We start from the raw sequence: 21,229 nt of genomic DNA on the forward strand, positions 1-21,229 counted from the left end.
AGAGAAGTTTTTGAGATAGAACATGTTTTGGACACTGTACACTGTAAATGTAAACATTGGCCTGACTAAAGATGGAATAGTGCATTTAACCTAATTTATCCTATTTTTTAAAGTTTACTTTCTTACACCGAGTTTTCTCCACTTTTTACCCACATACTTGTTTCATTTAGTTATATGTACTTGGTTTTTCTGAAAGCACAGCATGGTTTGTGGTATGAGACTTAAGTTTCAGAGCTGTGCGCCCCTGTGCGCATGTCCATTTCCGGTTATGGCGCATTTACCGGAAGCAAGCGGTCAAAGCCGCAGACCCAGGGCTCTCACGGAAGGTTGACTCTAACGTTGATTTCGGTGAGTGTACATCTTCTGTTTATTAATGTAAAATTATTTTTGGAATGAGAATTGTTCAAAGAAGCCAGCCAACAACTCCGATTCTCCGAGACGGTTGGCATGTTAATCTGTGTTTGCGTGCCGGCGCGCGTGTTGAAAGAGCAGACGTTAAAAAGTTAGCGGCAACTCAACATGAGCGAATCCGAATAAAAGTGCTTTGACTCGGTCTAAACAGCCTGAAGCGAACACTAGTGTAGTGCTAATCTGTAACATGTCTTCCCCTGTTCCTGCACCAGCCCCGCCATCTGTTAGCTGCTCGAACAGCGCGTGCGCTGCTAATTTCGCAGTTTTTAAGCTAACCGTTTATTTTAACGGGCTGTGCAGGAGGGCGGCTGCTAACGTTCGGCTACCTGCCTGCAAGTGAAGCACGGCACTTGCAGGCAGGTAGCCAAACGTTAGCAGACCTACCGACCTGCATGCATTTTGCGTAGCCTGTACTCATTTCTAAATCTAAGTATGCTGGTAAAAATTGATGCGCTGAAAGTACACATGACTGTCATTAATGTGTCGCGGATTTCCAACGGGCTCGATTTTCTAAGTCTGTGCATGCTGAGTCGCCAAGGACTAGAGAAGCAGAAGAGTTTGATCTATCACGTCGCTGAAAAAAAGAGTTCAACTGCAGTCAGTCACACAGTAGAAAAACTATCTGCTCCCGTGCTGGTGCAGCTCTTTGCCTCACTAAACTGCACACTGTACATGATGTGACTCACCAAATTAAAGCTGTTATATGCAAGCTTTGTAGAAAGGAGCATATGTAATCGATGTCCAACATGAATTTGTTTTTAGCTTTTTAACATTTTTTATGTCTTAAACAATGAAATGATATATAATTGTGAATTATGAATTTTGCATCATATTTAAACCAACCTAAATTCTCACATTGTGGGTCTTGCTATCATGATAATTAAAGTATTAATACTGTCAGTATTAGTGTAACGGATAACTAAACACTAGTAAACCTCCCACCTGATGCCATAAGAGTGGTGCTGTAAAGAATAAAATTATTATTATTATTACCATTATTATTAATAGTGAAGAGGTGGTACTCAAAACACTGTCAAAGGTTGTCAGGTCTGCAATATTAATCAGTTCATCATATCTTGTTTAGATATGAAAGACATGAGAATAAGGTAACACATGACTGTTAAAATAACACTTATTTAATCATTTTTTGTGTTTATTCTTTTCTCCATATAGACTGTCTTAGGTGGTGTCTGGCAGTGAAGTTGGTGGCAGTTTGAAAAGAGGTACCCTCGGTCACCAAGACTTTGTTGGCCACCAGGGTACCAGATAATCATCTTACCCAGCCAGACCAGCTCAGCAAACGCAGTTTTCATGTCTGTACACCTCCTCCTCACTGCTGCGTCATTGATAAGAAGCTCTCTCAGTAGACTTGACCAAAAATCTTTGAGACGGTATTGTCTTTAGTAGAAAGTTTTATTTCATGTTTATTTTTGTGTCTTAATTTGATCCATCATTGTGAAATTATTGCATTAAAAAGTTTTGTTAAAAAAAATAAGATAAATGTGCCTAAAAAGTTTTTTGGAATTGTTTTATAGACAACTGTTTGCTGTTTCCAAAACAGATCCAGACTGTACAAGCACAAGTTTACAAGTAAAGAAAGGACAATCCTCAAAAAGAAAGTCTTGGATTGTGGCCAACTGTCCTCCACTGAGAATCAAATCAGGTTTGTTGTTCTTTATTCAAGAATTCTTTTCATGTCTTCTCTGTGAAATTATTCAAAATGGTATTGTGCTATATTTCAAATTTGATCATTCAAAATATAACAATGATAGGCCCTAGAGGGATCAAACCAAACCCAAACAGTTAGTGACTTGGTCTGCAACATATCAGAAAAAAGGCAAAACTATCAATCACTGTTTTCCAAAGTTCAAGCTGATGTTTGTGAATGTCTTGTTTTGCCTAAAACACAAAGAAAATAGGTCTGATTTCATGGAAGAATCAGAAAATATTCACATTTGAGAGGCTGAAATCAGAAGATTTTTACATTTTTAAAATCAAAAAACGATTTATTGAATACCAAAATAGTTGTCGATTAATTGGATCACCGATTCATTGATTAATCATTGCAGTTAGGTACTAAACCACACCACAAGCAATCATTATTTTCATTGTAGATTACTCTGTTGTTTCACTAGATTAATTGATTAATCATTTAGTAGGCCTAACACATCGTCAATTTCTGCAATTTGGTCATTACTTTTTGAGAAGTGTATTGTATACAACAGTCAAATAGTCTCTTGGCATTGAAATGACTACTATAGTGTAGTAAACAATCCTTTGGATGTGTTTTTTATTTTTTAAGGTCTTTGCTGAGTTCTACAGAGTTGCCAGTAAGAACCTTAAGAAAGAGTTCTACGAAGCTCTTGACCACCACACCACTCGTCTCATTGACCTCTTCAAATCCAGAAAAGGAGTTGTCGGCCCATCACTTGGTCACCTCCTCCAGCCAATCAATTCACAAGTAAGTGTTTCAGATTCTTCATTATTACCACCTTATGGTAGTGTGCTTGCTTGCTTTTACTAGGCCTACAGCTGCTGCTACTCCTACTTCGTAAAACATCTGCTACTTCTACTTCTGCCACAATACAAGTAATTCTTTGACTACCTCAAGCACTTAGAATTCATAGTTGTAACTTGAGCACATGCGTATATGCACATTTTTTTTATAAATAATTTTGCCTTTCCTATAGTCTTCTGCTTATTGTTTTTTGTCATCTTTTCCATGAGACCAATGACATCACCACGACACGCACTGTTGTCCTGCAATGTCTGCCCCTGTATCTTGGAGATAATTCCAGTGAATTCTTCCTCAGCTGCTCAGTAAGTACATTTATAATGATGATCCTATGACCATTGTACAGTGCACATTTTAGGACATCTTCAGACGTCAGGTTCAGTTCTCAGATTTCAGAAAATACCACATTGTTCATGTCTTGTATAAATAAACCCCACTGATTTCATACCCTTTGCAGGCAAATCATTTTGCAGAACCCCCATTTTTTAAAATAAAAAACAGTAATAAAATAATGGCTTTGTTTTGTTAAAATTTGGGTTGAAATATCTAAGAAAAAAAATTAAGATCTTTTTTGAGAATGTGCTGCTTCACTGTTTGGCATGATCCTGTTTGGTCTGTTGGTTTGAGGCTGCTTGGTCTGGAGCTGTTTTGTTTGAGGCCTATTTGTAGCCCACTGATCTGACAAAGTTTTCCCAGTGACCTGAAGCTTTATAGTCTGAACACCAGTATTATTTTGTCTGATGCCAGAGAACTGAGACTGAGGTCTGATGTCGTAAAATGTACATCGCACCATTGAGTAGTACGCTAATAAAATTAGCTTAAAAAATTCCACACACAGCCTTTATGGATTGTTAAAAATGCATTTTGCTAAGGCTTGGTGCTAAAATGCGTCCAGTTCCACCTGCTCATGGTCTTTCACAAGAGCTCTGTAAGACACTATTCCTGAGTGCTGTTTTTTTTCTATGCAATTTTAAATTATGAACCCTGCAGAGACTTTGGTTACAGGAGTGTACAAACTATTACCGTGGGTCATAAAATTCTACCTAAATTTATTTGTGTTCTTTTATTTTGAATACAGGATTCAGACACTGCAGATGACTTCACTCAGGTGCCTGTTGGGGTTCTTAACGTCATGACCAGCGACATGCCACCACTGATTAACAGCGTTGCAATCATCCTTGAAGGAAACCTCATCATGGATGACATTCCTACAACCTCTCAAGCACTTTGTCTTCTCTTTGGCTTAATATATGCACTTCATCTGGATTACCCCAAAGGTATGAAGAACACATTTGAATTCATCCAGAAGATATTGTTGAATATCGGACAACAAAAGCTCAGCCCAAAACTGCAAACATTAAAAAATGCTCTTTTGGGCTAGATGTTGTGGCTAGGGAGAGCTATGCTGGTGTGTCCACAAGTGTGGTTTGTGAATGAGTACAATGGGGCTGAACATTTATTTTTACTTAATTGAGTATTGCATTTTACTTTCATCTTTTTTAATGTTTTAATGTTTTGATAATGAAACTGTGACAGAATACTTATTTTGTGGAGCTGCAGAGGTCTCCATATTGTTTTCTCCAGAAATAAGAAAACATGTTTGATACACAATGCAATGAGATCACTCTCTCAAAAATAATCGTCAGAGTAACTGTTAAAAGAGTAGCAGTATGTTTTGTTTTTTCTTGATTTTTGGTTTAGCCTTTTTTCATTTCATTCTTATCTGGCTCAGTATTATGAGTGCTCAGTTACTGAGCACTCATTAAAAACTGTTGAAAATGAGCATACAATATTTGATGTTTAGTATTTGTGCTTCTGCAACACAGGTTCAATAGTTGTTAAATTGTTAAGAGCTGACTTGTAGCTGCTTTGAAAGCCTATGTCCAAGTACAGTTCTATGTAATAATCCAGTTTTAATTATCAGGTTTTATTAAGGTTTTAAACTTTTACAGACTTAATGTTGACTGGTCTGTTTGTTGCTGTGAGACATAATGGAAAGTGTCCATTGTGAATCAAAAGCCTTCTGTTAGTTTATACCAGACCAATCGGCCCACCTCACTCACACTCATTCTCACTTTTAAGTCTCATTTTGTCATACATCACATACTGATTTTCACTCATACTCACTGACATACACTTTCTGTCTCACAGACGCACTCACAATCGCACGCACACACACACACTCACTCGCACACATTAATGCTCATACAGTCAATCTCTTACAAACACACATAATATTGAGGAAATAACTTGGAGAAATGCAGAACATAGTCAGAATCTGAACCAATCAGCAAACAAGGATGGATTTGCCTCTAATTGCGTAGCATCATTTATGCACCCTGTTTTCTCTCCTCTACTCACTGACTGGCCTGGTTTGCCACTAACAAAAGAGTTTCAGCTAGGGCTGCACAATTAATTGCAGTATTAATAAAAATAACCATATAGCCAAGGACTATTATTCAAATTACAGCATATGTAATTTTTGATAAATGTCAAACTTAGTTAATTTGGTTTAAAATCAAAGTATTGTGGTGCTACAGACATGGTCTGACCTAAAAATTGTATTGTATAGAAAATGCATTGTCAGTGTAGCAGTGATTAACACTATTTTATTTGTTTTCATTTATCTATCAGCCCCCCAATTGTTCAGCCAAACTTGATCTTTGATGGTCTCTTTCTAGACAAGTTTCAGAATTAACAGCATTTTGATTGTTGTTGTTGTTTATAAATACAGAAATAGAAAAATAAATTATGGTTTTCATAATGCCATTTTGTGAGTTCTTATTTTTAAGTTAGCTAAACTAAGGTATGTTTAGTGCATTTATTTAAAATTAAGTACTGCCCACTTACTTTGGCACAGTATATTAAGTTCATGTGACTTATCTTTATTGAGTTCCTGTCAACTTTATTGAAGTGGATTACACTAAGATACCTTAAGTGTAGTGTATTACAAATTTCAAGTAATGCCCACTTGTTTTGGCAGAATATAGTAAGTTAATGTGACTCAAAATATTCGAGTTGTAACAGCTTGATTTGGATTTATTTTACTATACTGAGATACATTAAGTGCTCACAACTTCAAAAAAAGTATAGCTTATTTGAATATAATAATTTCAATGTACTTCTCACAAATAAGTTTGTTTACTTAGTTTTCCCAAGGTAATCGGTTTCCTAAATGTCATTAAGTAAACTCAACTTGTCAGATTTTACAGTGTATCCTTGGTCCTGTATCCTTCAGCAGTTGTATTAATTCACTTTACAGGACTTCTTCGTACACTCTTCTGAATGACGTATTGCTTAAAAGGATCAATTCAACTAAATATTTGTCTGCAAAGTGTTGGCATATTGATTAACAGGATGGATGTAAGAACTACATTAACATTGTCAACAACTGGCTGATGCTTTGTACTTTGGGGATGTTTATTCATTTATTTGAACTGAGTATGTAGGAGGGGAGTATAAGGGCCCCTAGCAACTTCTTTCTTTAATGGGGTAGGGTAGGTTACATCTACTGGGTTGAATGTTGACGTTTCTAGTACTAAAAAAAGATGTAATTACTTTAAGTGTGCCAGGGGAGATACTGTGCACAGATGCAGGCCAACATAATGTGGCCGGGGCTAGTAATAAAACTAAAAGTAATTGTAACAGTTTCCGTAGAGACTGATAGTAATCCATATGGGAACCTTGCAGAGATTAAAGCTTCTGACCTCAAGGGCAGCAAGTTTCATTTAGCTGGATAAATGGTGGCGGAAAAAACCTGATTCAACTAAAACTGATGATTTAACTTTTATTCTTCTGCTACTCTTTCGAAGCCATGCTAACAGCTTGGTTTAGTGCATATTTTAAATCTGTGCTATTTTGTCTTGTGGCGCCGTTTCTAGAATCAAGTGTAAAAGATACAGACACAACATCTTAAATGTATTTTGTGTTATGCACCCATCTAGGGGGAAGGTGTGTAGCATAATGTTTAAAAAAAAAAAAAAAAAAAAACGAATATTTTCCCAGTCCCCAAAAACAATAAACAAGTTCTAAGAAAATTACAAAAAAGTTTATTTACAATATGTTAAAATGAAACAGGCCACTTCATGGGCTATTCAAACGTCAACAGAACTGGATACAAACGAAAGAGGCATTTAAGCACTCAAACAAAAACAACCTATCCAACAAAACTACAACTACTACAAAAAGAAAACCTAAGTCTAACAAACAAAAAAACAACACTAGCTTATCCTAACAAAGAAAACATAGGTATCAAGCAAATTGGTTTGAGTCTGGGGAAAAACGCCAAAAAGGGCCTGCTGTCAGAGTAGCTCCACTCCACTGCCGTGAGCCTCCTGCACACAAAGATGTACACACAGACACAGAACACCCACTACAACCTAACAAGATGAACAGACGACTCACACAGAAAACAAGGACGAAACAAAGATCCACACAAAGACAGAACACCCACTTCCAGACAACAAAACAGGTCCAAAATGCAAACACAGTAATACCATATTACAAAATACGGCCACAGCCGTAACATTTGAAAATCACCTTTTTGGGGGAGAAATTAGAAAGTAATAAAATATTTTTCAGAGTGCATACACTACCATCAGGCACTGATTCAGACTTTGGTTGCATAATGAATATTGGACTAGAAGGGAACTTTAATATCTTTATCAATATCAAAAAGTCCAGCTCAAGTCAAACATCATATGTGATTTTCTTGATTGGTACCTTACACAACATTCTGTCTCTGCCTTCAGCTACGTTCTCACTTCCCCAGGTTGTATTTCTATGGACCTTTCCAGTCCAACACTCTGCAATTTTTCACCAGATTTTGCCTCTAGTCCTATCCACTCAGCTCCCTAAAGGTGGTTGTTTCCCCTTCTCCTATCAGCGTCCCCACTGGTTAGAATCTCACTCTCTCTTACTGGTAAGAGTGTTTTGTCTTTTGTTTTGTGCTCTCACCATCCTGTCTGCTACTTATTCTCATGTCCTTGCATGTGCTTTCTAGTCTGTTTGTGAGCCATTGTCATTTTAGCTTCCTAAAGAGACAATATCTCTTCACTGCACCTGCCTGGTAGAACCCTGTCCTATAAATATTGTGTTCTATGCAATTAAATTGTTTTCCCAATTATGTTTAAGTGCAGTGTATCTCACTGTCTGGTGGGCATTCAAAGCATAATACTCTCACAGGCTAGGCTTTTCTATCCAGACTCCCATTTGTGATTATGTTCAGGCAACAAAAGACCATTGGCTAAGACTAGAAAAAGATGGTAATTTAGATTAAAATGAATAAAATGTGTTGTGTCACCAGCCGCTGGACATGTTCTGTATCAGAGATTTCCTTTAAATTAACCAAATGCTGACGAAAAGTCTAATAAAGCTGTAGAAAATACAAGTGGATATTGAACGGCAACTTGAATATTTCACTAACACACTCAGTATCAGTGTGCTTGCCAATTATGTTGCATTTCACTTGCAATATAAATGCACGTTCTAGGAGCCAACCCAGCCTGAGCGTGGAGATTTCAATCTAAATTATTTAATTTGTAGTTTGAAATTGGTAAACAATATTTATATAAGCACAGTTTTAATGGGTAGGGCTTACTGTGGGGTCCATACACCGGCAGTAGGAGTCGGTGATCCACCTAAAACACTGACTGCACACTGCCATTAAAAACAAAGCCTCTAAAGAGCCCTTGAGTCCTTGGCTGCCAGCATTATGTTGGCCTGTAAAACACACCCAGCATAGGTGGTGGTCAATAAGCAAGTGTGTTAAAAGTTGTCGAATGTTTTCAAGGCAGAAAAAAAGTGAAACCCACCATTAAGACGCAACCATTTTTTTCTTCTAATTATCATTGAGTTTGAATTTTCAGAATAGACTCTAATATAAGACATTTTTTGGCTCTCAAGCACTGCTGTGTAAGACACATTATTTTTATTAAAGTCCTTACTACTCAACTGTCATACCTGTTGCCTGTACAACAATTTCCCCCACTTCTATTAACAGAACTGAAAGTCTTTTTTACCCTTCCATTTCAAATCACTGGTTAGGTTTTACTCTGTTAGAATTAAGTTATTATGAAATCAGCTAAAAGAAAAAAAGCTATGTGACCTACATGTTAAATTGGCCACAAGTGTGCACTGGTCTGCTTTTTAATCACTCGTAGGGTTAAACAACATTCTGTCTCTCTTCTGGCAATGCAGGGGTGAAAAATAATAAATATATAAAGAGGCCTTCTTGCTCCTTTTCCGTTCCACACTCATATACATACAATTATCCTTTACTGGAGGCTATAGTTGCAACAGAATTTTCAAGCATTTGAACTTGTCATCTTTTGTTCTTGGAGTGTACATTTCCTTATTTTAAGCAAAGATTTGTGTACATACACATTACACTTGGAGATAGTGTATGTTTATTCATTTATTTTTTTAGGTTGTGTAAGTGTTTGTGTGTCAATTTCACTACATTCATCTGACAGAGCTGGCATTTTAAAGCCCCAAAAGGTGGTCAGCTCAAACAAAGTCAGAATGTAAAGAGACCAGGAAACATGGAAGAAAAATGAATAGGCAGAGCAAGTGCAGCATGCATTAATCACCTCAGACAAAAGGTAATCTCAGACTAAAACTCTGATTCATTTAGTGACTGGGTTTTTTGATACTGCAGTTTTGTTTTCTGTGTCAAGGAGATGTAAACAAGATGTCTACACTGGATGTCATTCATATTTCATTTTAAAATATTGCACTACCTGGAACCAGGGAAGAAATGCCAGAGTGCTATGGCAGCACATATTAATATACAGAATTCAGAGGAGGGTGCGATGATTGTACGGCCCAGATGGCTTCGGAGAGTAAGTGCTAATTGATATAATAGTGTCACTCAATGGCTCTGCCACCAAACCCATTTTGATTAAGCCCAAGATACTGATGCTTGGCAGCAGCACTCACTACCCAATCTGATGTCTTGATGACAGGATCTTCAGTCCCAGTATAAAACAATCACTCCCACACGGGTTCATCTGGAGACTTGAGAGAAGGTCTCAAGAGTAGAAGACAAACTGAAAATACTGTAAAAACTGTGACAAAGGGTGGCAGATTTACTGAATAATACACAACAGTGAAACAAAACACAGTTGTGTTTTACAACCTCTTTACAATTAACACCTGGATTGGTACAATTGCAAGAAAGAGACTTTTGAGAAAACACTTTTTTGACAAGTTTTGAAGGATATACTGTACCTCTTGAAGCACACAGATCTGTTCTTTCTTGTTACAGTATGACAGCACTTAAAAATATACTTTCCAATGACATGTCAGGAATAAAAACCATGGAAGAACATTATATTTTGCTCATATTCTGTGTTCCTCTGGAATAAATGTCTTTCTTAAGTGGTGGTTGTGCACAATGTTCTGGTGCAGTAATAGGAAATTAAAGCATTGCCTCAGGGCCTGGAGATGGGTAGGAAGTCCTTTTTGAAGTTTATGTTTCAAGGAGGAGAGCAATTATACCGAGAGCTCAACAAATATTTAAATAGTGATACATTTAAACTACATATTCACTACATGCAAGGAAAACAATACTCGTGTGCTTCTGGTGTGTTGTCACAACCTGGCTCAGGGGTAGACTGATGGGAGAAGACCACACATGCATAATAAATTAAAACTTTTTTACTGAACTATAAAAGGGAAATTACTCTCGCCCAATGCCTGGTCGGCTCCAGTCTTCTTGTAACTTCTCCACAAAGCAGGCATAGCTAATGGATGGAAGAATGGAAAGAGACACTAATAAATACAAACTAAACACAACACACCAAAATCTGGTGGAAACCAAGAAAGAGAGGGACTCGCTGACTGCAAACACCTTAGTGGTGTAACTGAAGCTCAATGTGGTACAACTCGAACATAAGCACAACCGCAACAAAAAGGCTTTAAGGTAGGAATACATTACCAGCACACAGATGAAGAAGTCCAGTAATGGCCCTTCACATCATCTCCTTTTATTCACTTTAAAAGCGGCAGACAATTTTCTAATGGGCTTGAAAAAGAGTCTGGTCCAGCTTCTTGTGAAAAAAAAAAGCCAAGCAAACAAGGCACAAAGATACAAGTCTTCAAAATGCAGCCAGGGTCAGATAAGGTCATCTTTCAAGCCAAATTCATCTGAAATCAGACTAGCTCCGTGACCATGATCACTGTGTTGAATTTTTATTTTAATTTGAGCACCCTTAGTTTTGATATTACAAATCAACTTGTGGTTTAATGGGGTTACATTCTGCAGAAATGTAACAGACTCATCTACATACATGGGTCATACCATATTTTTAAGCTACCATCATAAAATTTCTCTAAGTACAGGTAAACACACTTTCAGGAACAGTGTTGTCTCACCTTTTTCCTCTTCTGCACTTAATACCAAAGTGTGGGCATTATATCACTTTCCTTTTGGTCAATTCCAGGCATTGACGGGAGATCAATAAGACATGCTGTTCTTCTCTCATGGTGTTTGGAGATCATGTCAGGCTGGAGTGATGAATGGCAGAAGAACAGGCTCAGCAGTAGAGAAAAATGAGCTGGACAGGGAAGAGAGGGTCAACAAGGTTAATGATGTTGGCCGTGATTATTTGCAGGTGTGAATGATCTGAGATTAATCATTTAGCAGCAAAGCTTGAATGACAGGAGATGAGAAATGGCAGTGATCAAACTGGAAACGTCCATGAGCTCTAAAAAACCTTTTCTGAGGTTGAACAAGATGAAGCAAGGGCAAATAATGCAGCTGTCCACTCTCTGCTGTGCTTGTCACAATAAATGCTGAATTTCAGGACATATACTCTGCCTTGTCTATCAAAGCTTCAAATAGTGCTGACAAAAAGTGCTGAGATTTGTAAGAAATATGTCAAATACAAATAAATTTTCAACAAGAAAGTATTGGCAGAGCACAAAAAAAGTAATTCAAATGTGTTTTAGTGGCACAGGCTACATAGCATTATTTTTACTTTCGTTCCCCTGCAGTTGCAAATCAAAGAACTACTTAGGATGCACAATCCCATCCTTAATTTTCAACAGTATTTTGAAAAATCTTTCTGTCCACTAGCCAGTGGATTATTTAAAAAAAAAAAAAAAAAAAAACATGTTATATGTATTCAACAATTTTTCTGCATGCAGGCTATTATTAAACAGAACCAAGATTTTTCGTGTGAAAATCATTCTTATAACAAGCCAAACATAGGACTTTTAGGAGCATTTGTAGAGTAAGTTTGTACAACTAGATCTATAAGGATATTTTCTTTATCCCAAAAATATACACACATCATGTGGTTTCACAAAGCACAATGCTCTTACTACCATGTCAGACATGCTGTGCTCAGTTTCCCGACCAGACCAAAGCAGATTACTCAAGGCTCTGACAAGAAGGGATACATATATGTTTTTAAGACACACTTGAGAGCCTCTGAAGGCAGCTGATATAGATTTATTGGCTCTGTTTAAAATGCATCTGCACGTACAGCCAGACCCAGCTGTCTATGTGGTGCAATCACCAGTGTAGTTCTGGGAATACTGTTGCAACGAGGAGAATGTGTGGGTACAGTTCCAGAAGGGAAGACTCTGATATTGCAGTCTGCATCAGAATATGTATATATATATATATATATAACGTGTGAGTATGCGTCCTCTTTTCCGTTTCTATCTTTGACAAAACTCAAGCCGAGTTTTCAACACCTAGAGTGATGACATGTTTGGAACAAAAGGGCACTTTGGCTTAAATTAGTTTTTTTAAAAGGCAGCGTTTTCACACCCACAGTTTCATGTGGACTGGACAAAAAATGATAATATAGATAAATGGTTGCATTTTCCTTCTGGTCCAGTGCAACTGTGTGAGTACATGTTGTGATGTCCCTTCCTCCCCGCCTGCTGCTTGTATGGTTGAGCCTGGCTGTGTCAGGAAATGGCTACCACCTGATAAATCTGGGCCAAAGTGGCTGGATCACTAATATCTCGCTCTCCTTGCTTCCTCCCAAGAGAAACAGTTAATTTTTTTTATCAGGCTTTTTGTTGCATTGCTTGAATCTCCTATACACGATACTCATTCCCAGCTTTTTAACCTATTTCATCAGTCATTTTGTCATAAATGTAATGTGTTTAACCTTTGTTTCTGCATTTTTACCATTTTTGTCACCGACCTTAGGCAAGTGAATGACATTTTTTGTCAAACTGAATCAGATTGCCTTATTTTTGGCCTTGCTTTAAGTCACGGACATTGATTAAACACCTAAAAACTTGTCTTCATCGAGCAAAATTCCATATTTAACAGGTTTTTTTTTCCAGTGAACTTAATCCATTCATGCCTTCAAGTAGCTTAATGTAATTATACACTGTTGCATCTTCTAGAATGTGCAGTACTATACAGTACCGCATCTATCTCTACCCACATTTGCGGCCTCTCAAGCACACCAGCTCACCTATGACTATGCTCAAACACTGCAAGAACTTCTCTGCACTACACAATGGCAAGTAGTAATATTGGAGTAATTCAGCCATACATGTCCAACCCAAAAACCAATTCTAATGAAGACAAAATGAAACTGAGAGCCCCACCCTTCAAGCTGACAGATTGGTATATTAGGATTAGGTCAATAGGTCACTGGGTTTAGGGATTCAAGAGAGTGGTCAGGGTAGCCATTTGTTGCAGAGCCAGTGCTCCCCTGATTTCAGTTCAGATGGCTTTTCCCAATGGGGGATGAGTCATGTAAATGTTTAGTGTTGCTGCAAATGTAGGTCGAGTGTTTGTCTGGGGGGCACAACCCTGGCAGCAGAGGGATGGCTGGTTTTCCAGTAGCTCTCCAGCCACAGCAGTTTTCTGTGCTTAAGTATCCTTCACAAATAGTAGCACACAGACTAGTTTTGTGAGGTAAATAGTATTGGAAAGGTCAACTTGTGATGGCTTCCCCTGCCATGTATTGTTTTGCAAGACACTAGTACTGGTGTCTTCAGTGTTTGTTCAAGGCAAATAGAATTTTTGGTCATGGTTTGGTAATTTTGAGAAACCTTAAATATTGATTAGCATGTAATGTTGCAAAAATACTCGACAGATTTTATGGTGGAACCCCATCGCTATGGAGGGATTGACAGCCCAAGTTTTGCTTTGCCAGCCCATTCTTTAGTACATAATGGTCTGGCTGCAAGACACTTTCATTCTGCTATAGTGGAAGGAGGTGGCTTGTTTGTATCTTTTAAGCCAAACACAGTCATTATGGGATGGGCTAAAAAGGATGTGGCTTTTGGTGTTCAGTTAAAATAGTGACGAATGGAACTGTTTTGGTGGAGCGCTCCCTTGCTGCACAATCTAAATCCTCAGTAAAACTTGAAATTTTCAGCGTGGTAGGTTGTTGCCTGGAGGTTGTTCTTATTGTTAGCAGAAAGAATGCGAACACGCAGATAGTGGAAGGGAAGGACAAAGCCACCTGAAATGAGCTATCAGTGACAGGCTTATAACTGCCTCCCAAATCTGGTGAGTCAGATTATGACAGCCTGAAAACTTCCTGTTTGTGCTGCCTGGCATAAGTGGTCCTTCACCTTTTTTTGAAGTAAAACAGTAAATCTGCTGGCTGCTCCTCCAATACGAGCTGGTAGACTCGTTGTCCTCTTCCTCTCAGCCACAGATTTGGCTGGGTTTGTTTTGTGCAGCTTTTGTTGTCTTCTACACCTCACCTTACACTCATCCATACACATGCTACACCTCTGATAGTACTTAGATAATTTTTATCTTCTTATGTGATATGATATTTGGTTAAAATAAATATGCAGTTTAACAGATGTGCAGTCCTCTCCTCTTTGCCTTTCCTTTGAGTCAGGTCATGGCAACATAATGAGCAAGAGAGGGAAGAAAGCAGCAGATGTAAGGAGAAAAATATGTGCATCTTCTCAAAGTAAAATTATACAGTATGCTGCCATGATTTCAACATGTATAAACATACATGCATTTCCAGTAACACTCTTAAAAATTACATGGTGATACCTAAAGTACCGTCTTAAATTTAATGTGAGGCGGTGATTTCCTGACTTGTAAACTATTTATCCATAATAGTGAAGATATGAGTAAGTAAATCACTTTAGCAATACACAAATCAGGCTATGTGAATTACACAGTTTGCCACAAGTATTGCAGAGAGTGTTTTATTGCGAAACATTGAAATTCTGATCATAACAAGGTCTACTTTCATCAGACATATTTTGATCATCAATAGAAAAGCGTGAGCATTGGGGTAAGAGCACACAGCACGAGTCTCACTCTAATCGATGAAGTAACCTCCCACGGAGCTGTTTATGTCTTATGCATCTGGCACATAATCAATTGATAAAACTAGAATTATGATGCTGAACCAATCAAATGTTTCATTGAGAGTTGCTCACAATTTGTACATGAGCTGCATGACTAAGCAACATACTTTAAAAAGATGATAGATGGGAAATTGAATCAGGGAACAACATGAAGGCCAACACCCAGTTACTGATGCATGTACATGTACCATGATACATGGCAAATGAACATACAGATGTTTTGTAGGTGCTAAAGATGATGAAACATGATTCAGTAAATATATAAAACTCATGTTTCATTCAATGGCATCATTAAATGGAATGACTGAGTGTAATTTTAATTTAAAAACTAGACTCACATGAAGTTTAACAAGATCCATGAACCCTGACACAATTCAGACCCGGAGTTTCACCAGACCAAGGCCCTTGAGAAACCAAGAGCACTGATCAATACAGCTCTAAGCAGTGCTTTAATATATGGCTGTATGCTTGGCTGTTATTACACAACCTCTGACAGTTCCTAAAGCCAGGGTGTGGTGTTTATTGCCAAACTTGTTATTTGAATCCCTTTTCATCTTTTTCCTGATGATAGAATGTGAGAGTTTGGATTATTTTACAAATCAATGAACACATGGTGACATTCTGTATATGAATAAAATATTTTTTTTTGACAAAAAGAATGCTCACTGCAACCATTTTATTAAAAAAACTAGAAAAGCACTCAGAGAGTGCAGTATGTTGCCAGTGTTGCTCAGTTCACTAAAACGTCATAGTTTAGGCATACTAAACGATGACTTTTTTTCACACATTTTGGACAACATACTAAACTATGATGTTTTAGTGACATTTTGGACCACAGACGTAAATATGACGTTTTAATGATATTTTGACATTTTTGACGTCATACTAAATTATGGCGTTTTAGTAACATTTTGAACGACACACTAAGCTATGATGTTTTGGTGACATTTTTGACGACATGCTAAACTATGATGTTTTTGTGATATTTTAGACCACATGTTAAACTATGATGCTTTTGTGATATTTTAGACGACACGCTAAACGATGACATTCTTCTCATATTTTGAACGACATACTAAACTATGATGTTTTCGTCACAATTTGGACGACACACTGAACTATCGCGTTTTTCTCATATTTTGGACAACATACTAAACTATGACGTTTTTCTCATATTTTGGAGAACATACTAAACTATGACGTTTTTGTGATATTTTGGACAACATACTGAACTATGACGTTTTTGTGATATTTTGGACGACCTACTAAACTATGACGATTTTGTCACATTTTGGATGACGTACTAAACTATGACATTTTTGGTCACATTTTGGACGACATACTAAACTATGACGTTTTTGGTCACATTTTGGACGACATACTAAACTATGACGTTTTTGTGATATTTTGGACGACATACTAACCTATGATGTTTTTGTGATATTTTGGACGACATACTAAGCTATGACGTTTTTGTGATATTTTGGACGACATACTAAGCTATGACATTTCAATGACATTTTGGACGACATACTAAACTATGACGTTTTTGTGACATTTTGGACAACATACTAAATTATGACATTTTTTGTGATATTTTGGATGACACACTAAACTATGACATTTTTGTCACATTTTGGACGACATACTAAACTATGACGTTTTTGTGATATTTTGTACGACATCCTAAACTATGACATTTTTGTGTTTTTGTGGACATACTAAACTATGACGTTTTTGTCACCTTTTGGACGACATACTAAACTATGGCGTTTTTGTGATATTTTGTATGACATACTAAACCACTGTTCCCTCTAAGCTGCACGTGTGCGCAATTGTGCACTGCTGACACGGTCTCCACGCACAGAAAATCTGCGCTGCGCACACACAAAAAAAAATCCAACCTAAATTGTAAATAAAATAAACACGTAACAGTTCATTCTGTGCTATTTTTCAATGTGAGTCAGTGAGTGACCGGTGACTGGCTGCTGCAGCCAATAATGCGATTCACGTACGTATTTACCATAGACTGTACATAATGGTATTTATGCAGCTAATCAACGTCAGGCGTCCTTATGTGCAGCCATCGTTGTTGTCATAGATATGAATGAGTAGATAGGACACGCCCCTTTGAGCTGGGTGCTACTGCGAGGCTAAGCTAGTGGGGACAAAGTTTTAGTGCATTCCGTTGATGTAGACGGCGTGAAAACGGAAACAAGTATGCAGGCTCACTGTGCTGCATACAATTACACACTGCGTCGTACGATTGAGACAAGGAAACTTGGAATGACTTTTCATAGGTAAGAATAGTTTTTGGCTCTTTTTTCATTATGAAATCTTGTTGAGAGCTTCCAGTCTATGAGAGCTAACTAGTTAGCCACTAGCAAAACACTAAGGCGAGTTAGCAGCTTGACAACCAAATACCAGACGATTAATAGTAGCTGTAGTATAGTTGTACAAGCAGTAGTAGTAATACTAAAAGTACAGCAGCAGTAGTAGTATAAACAGCTGTTAGAGTCGTAGAAGTAGTATCAGCATTTGTAATAGTATTACAAGTTGTAGTAGCAGTGCCAGTTTCAGCAACAGTAGTGAGTAGTCACATTGCTATTACTACCACCAATACTACCAATAGTAGTTATAAAGCCTAACTCATGTATATCCAGATTACCATCTATGTTCTTCTTCCAAACCCATTTTATGATTGGGATTACAGGCAGTTCTTTAGGACTGCTCTCAAATAATTGAAATGTTACTAAACAAGGTTATACTTATCAAATTAAATAGCTCTGGTCTCCAGTATATTGGCGAATTCGGTTCTTTGTACTTAATTTATTAGCATGATTTCTTTTTAATATGTTGTGTACAGACTTAATTACTTCTCTGTCTACTTTTCTTACTCCATGTAGGTTTCCCAGAGACTATGGGGTTGAGGAGGAATTGGAAGTTTGTCAGCTTAGACCTGGTGTCATTCCATCAGTGTTAAACTTCCCGGCTCATCTTGGAAGAGTACGTGCCAGAAAGACCACGACCAAGCAGCCTTGAGATCTTAGGCAGCGTCTCCCTGAGGTGGGTGTCAATGGTGTTCACAGTCAGGTCTGTGGTAATCCCGTCAAAAAACAAAACAGAAAAAAATCTAGATTATAAATCAACATGTAACCAAAGCACTCTGTGTATAACGCCATAGTATAGGATGTAGTTCAGAAAATGTCAAAGTATAGTATGCTTTACTCAAGAATAACATAGTATGGCCTGTAGTTCATAGTACAGCATGTCGGCAAGAAAAAAAAAACAAAACATAGATTATTATGTGGTTCAAAAAGCGCAAAATGATAGGATGTTGCCTAAAATTGTCATGTATGATATGTGGTTCAAAAAATGTCATAGTGCAGTATATTGTCAAAATAGTATGTAATTCAAGAAAACATCAGAGTATAATATGTCATCTAAAAAATGCCATAGAATAATAATTTCATTGCACAAGTAAAAGTATAGTAACTTTTAAAACTGTTCGAATTCTTATATGTTGCTAAAAAAAACAAAAAAAACTAAAACAAAAAAAAAGTCACAGTAATATGTCAATTAAAAAAGCCTATAGTATAGCGTGTTGCCCAACAAACATCATAGTATAGCATGTCGCTCTAAAAACGTCACAGTATAGCCTTTAGTCCACAGCTGTCAGTAGGTGAGGAGCAACACAAAAACAGTCCAAACGCTGGTTTCCAGAGGGTTAGACGAGAATTTATTTGAAAGAGTAAGTTTACAACAACACAACATGTGAGGGGGTTAAAAACAAATGGGTGTTAGTAAAATAAAAATAAATAAACAGAACTAAAAGTGAACTTCATGTTGACATTGATGGGCATTCCAACCAGGAACAAAGTAAAAGATAATCAATACCAAAAAAAACTCTTCCTGTTCACCTCTTAAAACCCAAAAACACACTGCAGTAGCAGCCTAAACTAAAACTACCAATGGGTTCCCTGTTTTCCTTTCTGAACAGTTCAAAGGTCCCTCTCTATCTCCCCACACATCCACCAACCACTGGAACACATCTCCAAAGTTCTGCCGGGCCAGCTCAGCTTCCCCTCAGAAGAAGTGCTGCCACCTGCCAGATGAAGGAGCCTTTTGAGAGGCAGCTGGCATCGTGATTGGACTGTACTTTGGTCTGTTCCAATCCAGCTTCAGCTCCAGAGACGGCAGGCGGGACGAGTCAACGGAGGCCGGGTGGACGAAGGCATGCAGCTGAGTACAATCCAGAAAACAACAGAGGAGGAGTGCAGGGCCAGAACAACCAGAGTAGCATCGTATGTCTCTTAGAAAACATCATAGTATAGCCTTTGGTATGAAAAAACGCCATCATATACATCGTATATTGTACAAATAACAAGTCAAAGGAAAGAGACATACATTGTAGAATTGTAGTAATTGTGGGCTGACTGATTTACTGATTATCAGTATTTTATTTTTTACTGATTTACGGTAATAAATACATTTAAAAATGGCGCTACTTTGGCTCTGAACCTTTATCTACCTGTGGTCGCTCTGTCTTCTGGAGTGATTTGATTGGTTATACGTAACGAATAAAACTCCTTTAACTTAACATCTGTAAACAAAACAAAAACGTATCAACAAAGTTTTCTGTTAGAGTTTGTGTTCTTCTAAGTTTAACTCAAGATTTTAAATACTTTCATTTACTGCAAATGAATATCTACTCCAAATGTCTCACTAATAATCATTATCAGCCTTAAAAACCCACAAAACACCCCTTTATACTCGACCACACTTAGTACAGTCCGGTTCCCCCTTCTATAAATCTGCTTGGAATCTTCCACTTCCTGTTTGTCAAAGTGGCCTTCTACCTGGACAGGTTTTGTTGGAGCTCATGCAACAAACATTTTGGGTAACTGCACTTTAATATGGATGGATGACACTGAATTAGAGTCTGTTTTAATGAGACTGAGTTAAGATGTGTAGCTCTGTCATTAAATAGTAAATTATTTCTCAGAATTCACAGAGAAAAGTCTGAAATGTTTGCTAGGTTAGCGTCCCACATGTTCTTTGGCTCAGCTAAAGCTAACTCTCTCCAACTTCTGGATCTCTTGAGTTGCTTGTTGTTAAATTATCTTGCTAGAGGTGCTGAAGCTCAGAAAGTCTGAGATGTTTGTTCAAAATAAGCTCATTCTCAAGTCTTATCTGAACTGTCCTCTTTTGTTTGAACTTTCCCTAAACTTAGGAGTTAATGACAGAGCAGCACATCCAGACTCAGTCTCATTTATGTAGAGATTAAACTTCAGTGTCATTCATTGATGTTAAAGTGCAGTTTTTCAAATGTTTGTTGCACATGCTCCCGACCAAACCAGTCCAGGTGGAAGACGATGTGAAGAGAAAGCTCCAGAGGATGAATATCACACATTTACATTGGAAATAAATGTCCTTTAATTTGACATTGCCATGCAAATGATGTTCAAATCTTTGAGTGTTTTGTTGATGTTTGTTTCTAAATGTTTTTTGACACTCGGCCCCAAAGATTAAAACCTTCTACGGCTCACAAGCTGCAACAATTCACACATTATCAACTATCTTTCTGACTAAACTAAGATAAAAAGTGAAAAACTGCCTGATTCCTGCATCATGAATGTAAATCTTTTTGGTTTTTATGACAGTAAACTGAATATATTTGGGTTTGACATTTTATAAACCAAAACAAGAAATGAATTACTGGAGAAAACGACAGATTAATGGACAAAGAAAATGTGTTTTCTAACATATATGGCTGAATTACTCCAACATTACAAGATACATACAATTTTAATTCAATTTTATTTATATAATGCCAATTACAGGTCAAATTGTCTCAAGATGCTTTATTTTTATATTTTTTTGTCATATTTAAAATATGACAAAGTAAGAAATTTAAACCTCTTGACTAATCCAATTTATTATTTGTTTTTAAGAGACTAATTGACAATTCAAACTTTC

The 21,229-nt window shown here is 37.3% G+C and overlaps 1 long non-coding RNA gene across 2 annotated transcripts; it reads left to right on the forward strand.

Annotated features, from left to right (window-relative positions):
• The first annotated feature begins 183 nt into the window (after positions 1 to 183).
• LOC118470526 (uncharacterized) lies at positions 184 to 19,752 on the forward strand. 2 transcript variants are annotated; one of them, XR_008601281.1, is made up of 8 exons: positions 184 to 348; positions 1,585 to 1,802; positions 1,973 to 2,074; positions 2,714 to 2,872; positions 3,139 to 3,231; positions 4,005 to 4,203; positions 18,157 to 18,316; positions 19,258 to 19,752. It is a non-coding gene; the product is annotated as an uncharacterized LOC118470526 (long non-coding RNA). The 2 variants fall into 2 exon arrangements; XR_004847626.2 differs by having other exon boundaries at positions 185 to 348; positions 19,251 to 19,752.
• Positions 19,753 to 21,229: the final 1,477 nt, after the last annotated feature.

Source organism: Amphiprion ocellaris, chromosome 1 (assembly GCF_022539595.1).
Source record: "Amphiprion ocellaris isolate individual 3 ecotype Okinawa chromosome 1, ASM2253959v1, whole genome shotgun sequence".
In the NCBI taxonomy this organism is placed as follows: domain Eukaryota; kingdom Metazoa; phylum Chordata; class Actinopteri; family Pomacentridae; genus Amphiprion; species Amphiprion ocellaris.